General features: G+C 39.6%; 1 non-coding gene across 1 annotated transcript; it reads left to right on the top strand.

Annotated features, from left to right (window-relative positions):
- Positions 1 to 7,560: 7,560 nt before the first annotated feature.
- On the top strand, positions 7,561 to 7,667 carry LOC130456202 (U6 spliceosomal RNA). The gene has a single exon (XR_008914796.1). It is a non-coding gene; the product is annotated as a U6 spliceosomal RNA (small nuclear RNA).
- Positions 7,668 to 10,377: the final 2,710 nt, after the last annotated feature.

The raw sequence follows: 10,377 nt of genomic DNA, 5'->3' as shown, positions 1-10,377 counted from the left end.
CACCCACACACACACACACACTCCCACACGCACACGCAGGGATCTTAAAATGCCAAGGGCTGAAAGGGCCCTTCGAGATCGACAGCAAGTCTGGTCCTCCCATTTTCCAGAGCCAATAGGAGGCCCGGAGCGGATAGGCTGCTAAATGTCACCGATTTCCAGCCAGAAGGAGCTTTAGAGGTCATATAGTTCAATCCTTACATTTTATGGATGGGGAAACTGAGGCCTGGGGAGGAGAAGTAACATAAGATAATAATAGAATGCCGTGATATGTGCATATATCCATGGAGGCTCCAACCCGGTGTAAGATGCTTGAGGACAGGGACTATTTGCATGTTGGTGATTTCAAGCAGTCACCAAGCATTTAATGCTGCTTACCTATACTATCATTTGGTCAGGGCATTTTAGAGCTGAGAATACTCAGTGGAGAATTGGAACTCAGTTATTCCTGCCTGTAAGACCTGCCTGATCTCTACTGTAGCAGCTGCCTCTCAAAGGGCATCCATAGAGCATACACTGGAAGCTGGAAAGGACCTCAGAAGCTGATCTCATTGCACAAATGGGGAAACTGAGGCCACACAGACAAGTGATCTGCCCAAGGCTGCACATGTAGTGCAGGAGGGAGGCTCCTGTAGTCTAAACTCCTTAGAAAGACTGTCAGCCTCGGAGAGCAGCTAAAAAACACCAGCATTTTACAGAGGAAGAAAAAAGAAAAGAACTAGTTGGCCTAGAATAGTACCAGGTCTGGAAATCAGGCCTAGCCACATGGTCCAATGCCGCCAGAGAATGTACTAGCAGCTGAGAATTTCAAGGTGGATTCCAGGCCCCTGTTTTCCCAGACTAGGTTCCTTCTGGCTCTGTCATGAAATATATGCAAGTACTATAAATGAGGAGGTAAAGGATTCTGGGAAAAACACTTGATCAACAATAACCTGGGCTCAGAGTTGGATCAAAGGAAGCAAAGTGGCTGGATTGCCTCTGGGACTTAGCATAAAGCTTTTTATGATTCTAAAATGTGCCCTGTTTTCTTTCACTTCTTAAAAGATCTATCTGGGGGCACTGGGTGGCTCAGTGGATTGAGAGCCAGGCCTAGTGATGAGAGGTCCTAGGTTCAAATGTGGCCTCAGACACTACCTAGTTGGGTGACCCTGGGCAAGTCACTTAACCCCCATTGCCTAGCCCCTACTGCTCTTCTGCCTTGGAGCCAATACACAGTATTGATTCTAAGATAAGAGTTTAAAAATAAATGAATAAAAGATCTTTCTTTCCTTTTTTTAAAGCCCTTAGTTTCTGTCTTAGAAACAACTCTAAAATAGAAGGGGTTAAATGACTTGCGCAAGGTCACACAAGTAGGAAGTATCTGAGGCCATTTTTGACCCAAGAACCTCCCATCTCTAGGCCCAGAGCTCTACCCACTGATCCACCTAGCAACCACTGGTACACAGTAAGGGTTTAATAAATGTTTGTTGATTCAGGTACAGAAACAGAGCCTCACATGCAGTAGATACAGTAGATACTCACATGCAGTGAACAGGGTTCACTGATGTGTATAAACTGATTTAATTTGCCACTGAGGGGCCGAGCTGCCACTTGGAGGCTCCATATTGGTTCTGATCTTGAGACATGTGGCAGCATATATGATAATCCCAGTCATCCAGCCATGGCCAGAACTTTACAGGCAGCCTCTGGAAAGTCAGCCTTGTGGGGTTTCATACTGAGGGAGATGGAGGAAGCTGGAGCCCCCGAAAGACACATTGTAGCCACCCTTGCAGAGGCTATCAGTGGGTGGGAAGATAAATAAGGAAAGAAGCATTATTTAAGCACTCCCTGAAGGGCAAAGAGAGAGAGAGAGAGAGAGAGAGAGAGAGAGAGAGAGAGAGAGAGAGAGAGAGAGAGAGAGGGAGGGAGGGAGGGAGGGAGGGAGAGACAGAGGGAGGGAGGGAGAGAGGGAGAGGGGGAGGGACAGAGGGACAGAGAGAGAGAAAGAGAGAGACAGAGAGAGACACACACAGACAGAAACAGAGAAAAGGAGGGAGGGACAGAGGGACAGAGAGAGACAGAGAGACACACACACAGACAGAAACAGAGAAAAGGAGGGAGGGACAGAGGGAGGGAGAGAGAGGGAGGGAGGGAGAGAGAGACAGAGAGAGAGGGAGGGAGGGAGGGAGAGAGACAGAGAGAGAGAGAGAGAGAGAGAGAGAGAGAGAGAGAGAGAGAGAGAGAGAGAGAGAGAGAGAGAGAGATCAGAAAGGGAAAGGGAGCAGGAGGAAAGTACTTAGAGCCAGGGCATGGTTTTGAAGTCCAAAAGGCTTCCCAGGGACAAGCCTGGAAGGAAAATGAAAGCTAGGATGCCTGGGTTGTTACATAAAATGGAGGCTCCAAGAGGAAATTGCCAATGGGAGAAAGGAGGCAGGCCTTGTGAAGTAACAAGACAAGGGGAGCAGCTGACAGGAGCAGTAGGGCCCCAGGAGAGAAGGCACTGGTTTGAAGTCCAAAAACTTAGGGCCCGGGCCAATTGGGAGAAATCCTCAATGGATTTATTAGTCAAGTTAGTGGTTTCTGTTTGTGTGTTTCTTTGGGCCAAGTCTAACCAGACTGCTGCCCACCTCAATGAGATAGCAGATTCACTGAAAAGAATGTGTGTCAATTTCCCCATTCCACAGATGAGTAAACTGAGGTTCTGAGTGGGGCAACTCTTGCTATAACAATAAGAATTCAGGGAAGAAAGAGGATGAGGAGTGCACACTTGAATTGGGTGAAGAGATGGAAAAGAACCTTGGGGACCCCAGGAAAGAGATGGAATTGGCTGGATTAGGCAATATATGTTTGGTCCATATTTTGGAGATAAAGTTACATCTTTCCAGTCAACCAGGTTCACAAACTCAAGTGATGGCCTTTAAATATCCAATCTGTTGCCAGATCTTGTGGTTTCTCCTTCCCTGACATATCTAGCAACTGCCCCTTTCTCCATTCTATGCCACCATACTACCTCTGGTCCTTGTTACCTCTCACCTGGACTAGTGCTATAGCTCCCAACCTAGTTTTTCTGCCTCAAGCCTCTTCCGACTCCAATCCAGGCTCTAAAGAGCTGCTAAAAATTTCCTAAAGTCTAGCTCTAGCTGTGTCACTTCTCTTGTCAATAAGCTTCAGTGGCTCCCTATTACTTTTTTTTAAAACTACTGAAATCAACAACTTTAGCAAAGTTGCAGGATACAAAATAAACCCACATAAGTCATCAGCATTTCTATATATTTCCAACCCATTTCAGCAGCAAGAATTAGAAAGAGAAATTGCATTTAAAGTCACCCGAGACAATATAAAATACTTAGGAATCTATCTGCCAAGACAAACACAGGAATTATATGAACACAACTACAAAACACTTTCAACACAATTAAAACTAGATCTAAACAATTGGAAAAACATTGATTGCTTATGAGTAGGATGAGCTAACATAATAGAAATGACAATCTTGCCCAAATTAATTTACTTATTTAGTGCCATGCCCATTGAACTACCAAAAAACTTTTTTACTGAATTAGAAAAAACCATAACAAAGTTCATTTGGAAGAACAAAAGATCACGGACATCCAGGGAAATCATGGAAAAAAATGCAAAGGAAAGTGGCCTTGCAGTCCCAGATCTCAAACTATACTATAAAGCAGTGGTTATCAAAACAATATGGTACTGGCTAAGAGACAGAAAGGAGGATCAGTGGAATAGACTTGGGGTAAGGGACCTCAGCAAAACAGTCTATGATAAACCCAAAGATCCCAGTTTTGGGGACCAAAACCCACTATTTGATAAAAACTGCTGGGAAAATTGGAAGACAGTAAGGGAAAGATTAGGTTTAGATCAACATCTCACACCCTACACCAAGATAAACTCAGAATGAGTGAATGACCTGAATATAAAGAAGGAAACTATAAGCAAATTAGGTGAACACAGAATAGTATACTTGTCAGATCTGTGGGAAAGGAAAGACTTTAAAAGCAAGCAAGAGCTAGAAAAAATCACAAAATGTAAAATCAATAATTTTGATTACATCAAATTAAAAAGTTTTGTACAAACAAAACTAATGTATCTAAAATTAGAAGGGAAGTAACAAATTGGGAAACAATCTTCATTACAAAAACCTCTGACAAAGGTCTAATTACTCAAATTTATAAAGAGCTAAACCAACTGTACAAAAAAACCAAGCCATTCACCAATTGATAAATGGGCAAGGGACATGAACAGGCAGTTTTCAGTTAAAGAAATCAAAACTATTAATAAGTACATGAAAAAGTGCTCTAAATCTCTTATAATCAGAGAGATGCAAATCAAAACAACTCTGAGGTATCACCTCACACCTAGCAGGTTGGCTAACATGACAGCAAAGGAAAGTAATGAATGCTGGAGGGGATGTGGCAAAGTTGGGACATTAATGCATTGTTGGTGGAGTTGTGAATTGATCCAATCATTCTGGAGGGCAATCTGGAACTCTGCCCAAAGGGCACTAACAGACTGTCTGCCCTTTGATTCAGCCATAGCACTGCTGGGTTTGTACCCCAAATAGATAATAAGAAAAAGGACTTGTACAAGAATATTTATAGCTGCGCTCTTTGTGGAGGCAAAAAATTGGAAAATGAGGGGATGCCCTTCAATTGGGGAATGGCCGAACAAATTGTGGTATATGTTGGTGATGGAATACTATTGTGTTCAAAGGAATAATAAACTGGAAGAATTTCACGTGAACTGAAAGGACCTCCAGGAAGTGATGCAGAGTGAGAGGAGCAGAACCAGGAGAACATTGTACACAGAAACTGATACACTGTGGTACAATCGAATGTAATGGACTTCTCCATTAGTGGCAATGCAGTGATCCTTGAACAACCCGCAGGGATCTATGAGAAAAACCACTATTCACATTCAGAGGAAACAATGTGGGAGTAAAAACATGGAAGAAAAACAACTGCTTGAATACATGGGTCGAGGGGATATGATTGGGGATGTAGACTCTAAATGAACATCCTAATGCAAACATCAACATCATGGAAATAGGTTCTGTTCAAGGACACAATTAATACCCAATGAAATTGCGTGTTGGCTCAGGGAAGGGTGAGTGGAGGGGAGGAAGGGAAATAATGTGATTATTGTAACCAAGGAATAATGTTATAAATTGACTAAGTAAACTAATTCAAATGGAAAAAAAATAAAACAGGGACTTAAAAGCAAAAAACAAAAAAAAATAAAACTAGTGAGCACTTTTATTTTTTAAATTTAGTGATATGAAATGTAATCAGTTTAAAAGTGGTCTTACACTTGCCCTTTTTTCTTTAATTTAAAAGTTTTACTTAATTAATTAATTTAGAATATTTGTCCATGGTTACATGATTTATGTTCTTTCCCTCCCCTCCTCCCCTTTCCTTCCCCATATCCAACACACAATTCCACTGGGTTTCCGTGAGTGACGCTGAGCTTTGCAGCCAACATATACAGTGCTCCTCTCACTGACAACCAATAAAAGAGTTCAGAAGAGCAGTGGGGGCTGGATAAATGACCTCAGGGGGCTGCATGTGGCCCATGGGCCATAGTTTGGGTACCCCTGCTCTAGAGTCTACATCTCCAATCATGTCCCCCCTCAACCCATATGATCAAGAAATTGTTTTTCTTCCGCATTTCTGCTCCCACAGTTCTTCTTCTGGATATGGAGAGCTTCTCTCATAAGTCCCTCAGAGTTGCCCTGGATCTCTGCATTGCTGCTAGTACAGAAGTCCATTACATTCGATTGTACCACAGTGTATCAGTCTCTGTGTACAATGTTTTCCTGGTTCTGCTCCTTTCACTCTGCATCACTTCCTGGAGGTCGTTCCAGTCTCCATGGAATTCCTCTACTTTATTATTCCTTTGAGCACAATAGTATTCCATCACCAACAGATACCACAATTTGTTCAGCCATTCCCCAATTGAGGGGCTCACCATTTTCCAATTTTTTGCCACCATAAAGAGCAAGGCTGTAAATATTTTTGTACATTTCTTTTTCCTTATTACCTCTTTGAGGTTAAATCCAGCAGTGGTATGCCTGGGTCAAAGGGCAGAACTGCTATCTCTCTGACTGGCAAAAAGATCACAAGTTTTCAGGCCACAGTGGCTTCTGAGATTTTTTAGTTTCTTTGTTATGGCAACTGCTTGACATGAGTTAAATTCTTGCAGAAAATGGTGACAATCAAGTTCATTTATCTTTGCCTGTTTCAGTTTCCCATTTTCAGGCATCACCATGATTCCGAATGTCAGGCTGAAGCTGTTGCATTTGTTTTTAGTTTCTTCTTGTCTTCTTTTTATTCTTACCCTTCTAATCTGATGTTGATTTTGGCCTTTGTTCTAACCAGTTAATGGACTTCCTGCACACAGACAGTTCTAATATGCTTCCCAAATCAATAACTAATTTCATGTCCATTAAAATGATGTCAGTTTAACTTTTAAAAAACTAATTATTTCTTAATGGCCAGGAAATAACTTATGACCAATTCATCATCAGTAATGAATCAGTTGTCTGCATATAGCTAGAACAGGGATTAAAATGAAAGCAAGACTAGAATTAGGAACGAAGTGAAAAAGAATTATGTAGAGCAAGTAAAAACCCCAACTTGAACTATTCAAACAAGTTATCGATGTTGAAAAATGGGAAATGGGTGGAGGAAAGGACACTGGCATACCATTTGCTTTTGGCTTTTCCTGTCCAAAACTGTATACCATTTTTTGTGCCTTGTATCCATCACCTCTAGGTCAGGATGTAGGTAGCATGCTTCATCAATAGGTCCTCATGGAGACAACACAGGTCATTGTTAAGATCAGAGTTCTTAAGGCTCTCAAAGTTATTTTTCTTTAGAATATTGCTGTCTTTGTATAAAATATTCTTCTGGTTCTACTCATTTCACTCGGTGCCAATGCATATTACTCAGTTTTCCCTGAAATTATTTCTTTCATCATTTCTTATGGTATTATATATGCATATGTGTGTATATATATATATAAATATATATATATAAATATATATTTATATATATATATATATAAAACAATTTGTTCAGCTGCTACCCAATTGTCGGAGGCAATCTAAAGCACTCCCTTAGATTCTAGGGTTTTTTATTCCTTTTCCTTTTCTTTTTTTAATCCCCTGATCAGAATAAGGAAGGTAATTTTGCTTGTGATTATTACCTCCCTTGTATTATTCTCCCTTTTAACCTCACTATCCCTATTTGTTTCCCAGTTGAATTTGAAGTATTTCTAGATGAAACTGTATGTGGGAGTATGTTCAACTCTCCTTTGTCCATTTCAGATTTCATATTTGTATACTCTTTTCATGCTCCCCAATTATAAGAAACAGTAAGTTCTACTCCTTTCTTCCTCCTTTCTATATGAGTGTGTCTTCCTCCTTTTACTTCTCTTTCCCCTCTTGGAACTGTCAGAATAGACCTCATCCACCCTCAGAACCTGTTTTTAACTCCTTTAATAACACCCTTTGAAGATATTAAAGTTTGTCGGGGACCCTTATTTCTTCTCCTCCTATAAGAATGTGTGCTCACTTTGGTAGCACATAGACTAAAATTGGAACGATCCAGAGAAGATTAATATGGCCCTGGCACAAGGATGATATGCAAGTTCATGAAGTGTCCCATTTTTTTAAAAGGGAAAGGATCTGTTTGTACAAAAATATTTATAGCTGTGCTTTTTGTGGTGGCAAAGAACTGGAAAATGAGGGGATGTCCCTCAATTGGGAAATGGCTGAACAAAGTGTGGTATATGATGGTGATTGTGAGAATTAAAATTAATATACAATAACTCAAGTATTATATTTAAAGGATTTATTAAATAAAAAATTAGAATTAAAAGGGAGCTAACTCACTTAAACCATGAGAAAGAAAAAGAGAAGTCAGGGAGAATTTACAGAAAACTTAAATACAAATGTGACCACACAAGGTGGTGGAGAGAGGAGAGGAATTCTGGGAAATACTGAAGGACTTCTGGGGGATGAAGTCCAAGGGATACAAAATTTCCACTTATACATGATGGAATACTATTGTGCTATAAGGAATGGTGAATTGCTTGATTTCTAAAAGAACTGGGAAGGTCTCCATGAACTCATGTGGAGTGAAATGAGCAGAACCAGGAGAACATTATACACAGCAAATGAAACATTGAGGGATGATCAAATGTCATAGTCTTTGCTACTAATAGCAATACAATGATTCAGGACAATTCTGATGGACTTATAAGAAAGTATGCTGTCCACATCTAGAAAAAGAACTGTGGGTGTAGAAATGCAGAAGGAAAGCATATGATTTATCACTTGTTTATATACATGATTTGGGGTTTTGGTTTTAAAAGATTATTCTATTACAAAAACAAATAATAGAGAAATGGGTTTTTAATGATAATACATGGATAGCCTAGTGGAAATACTTGTCAGCTCTGGGAGGGGGGAGGAAAGAGGGGAGGGGGAGAACATGAATCATGTAACCATGGAAAATATTTTAAAAATAAAATTATATTAAAAGAATGTTAGCACTATATCATCATACAGATCATTTGTATTACTCAAATATATTTACAACTTGTGTTTATATTTCAAAATTCCTATGTAATTCCAATCTTTGCCAGTTGTTAAAACTCATCTATTCCAGTAAAGATCATTTTTACTCCTTGTAAGATTTTTGTCATCTCTGCAGGATAAGTTTTTCTTGATTGTAAGCTTACATTGCTTGCTTTTTAGAATAACATATTTGGAAATCTCCTCTTGTTCATTATAGAAGTTGCTAGGTCTTATGTGATCCTCACTGTAGTTGCTTCATACTTGAACTGTTTCTTTCTGGATGCTTAAAGAATTTTTTTCTTTAAGATGGAAACTTGGGTTTTGGCTATGACATTGTGAAATCTTTTCCTTTTAGTATTTCTTTTTTTTAAACCCTTACCTTCCATCTTGGAGTCAATACTGTGTATTGGCTCCAAGGCAGAAGAGTGGTAAGGGTAGGCATTGGGGGTCAAGTGACTTGCCCAGGGTCACACAGCTGGGAAGTGTCTGAGGCCAGATTTGAACCTAGGACCTCCCGTCTCTAGGGCTAGCTCTCAATCCACTGAGCTACCAGCTGCCCCCTCTTTTAGTATTTCTTTCTGGAGATGATCAGTGGATTCTCTCTATCTTCACTTTGCTTCTTGGTTCCAATAGATCTGGGCAGTTTTCACTTATGACTTTTTGAAATATAATGTCAAGACTTTATTTCTTTAAAATATTATTTATTTTAAAGACTGATTTTTAAATGTTTTGAGTTATGAATTCTCTCACCTCCTTCCCAACCCTCCCCCACCCAATGAGAAAGTAAGCAATGTGATATCAATTATACATGTGAAATCATGTAAATTTGCCATGTTGTAAAAAAAAGTAAAAAAAATTATGCTTCAATCAGCACTAAGACTCCATTAGTTTTCTCTTTGGAGGTAGATCAGGCTCTATTTTTAAAGAAGGGAGTCCAATAAGGGGCAGCTGAGTAACTCAGTGGATTGAGAGCCAAACCTAGAGATGGGAGGTCCTCTGTTCAAATCCGACCTCGAATACTTCCTAGCTGTGTAACCCTGGGCAAGTCACTTAACTGCCCATTGGCTAGACCTTACCACTCTTTTACCTTAGAACCAATAGACAGTATTGATTCTAAGGTGGAAGGTAAGGGTTCTTTAAAAAAAAAAGAAGGGAGTCCACTGATTTTTAGATTATCCCTTCTTGGCTTGTTTTTTGGGTCCGTTTTTAAAATAAAGCCTTTATTAGAGAGACTTATAAAATTTTTTTACCATTATGATTACTGTATATTACTCTTCATTCTATTTCCCTCATTTATCTTTTTTCTCTTTCCTTTCATTCTGTCTATCCTAAAAAGTGTTTAGCTTCTGACTACCACATCACATAATTTGCTCTCTTTTCTATTAGTCCTTCACTTCTCTTATCCCCTTCCCCTCTTACTTTCCTATAGGGTAAGATAGATTTCTATACCCAAATGATTGTGTATGTTCTTCCCTCTTTGAATCAATTCCAATGAGAATAAGGTTCAAGTGCTTCTCTCCCCACCTCCCCCATCCCCCCCCACTGTAAAAGTTCTTTCATGCTTCTTTTCTGTGAGATAATCTACCCCATCCTATTTCATCCTTCCCCCTTCTCCCAATGCATTTCTCTTTCTCATCCTTAATTTTATTTTTTATATCATCTCATCATATTCAACCCACACCTTTTCCTTCTCTATATATTCCTTTTAATAGCCCTAATAATGGTAAAGTTCTTAGGCAAATAAAATTATTGCCCCATATAAGGATATTTAATCTCATTAAATTTTTAAAAATTTCTCTTTC

This window comes from Monodelphis domestica, chromosome X (genome assembly GCF_027887165.1).
Source record: "Monodelphis domestica isolate mMonDom1 chromosome X, mMonDom1.pri, whole genome shotgun sequence".
Taxonomy (NCBI): Eukaryota; Metazoa; Chordata; class Mammalia; order Didelphimorphia; family Didelphidae; genus Monodelphis; species Monodelphis domestica.
The sequence above is the reverse complement of the archived record's forward strand: the minus strand, read 5'-3'. Positions and strand labels throughout refer to the sequence as shown.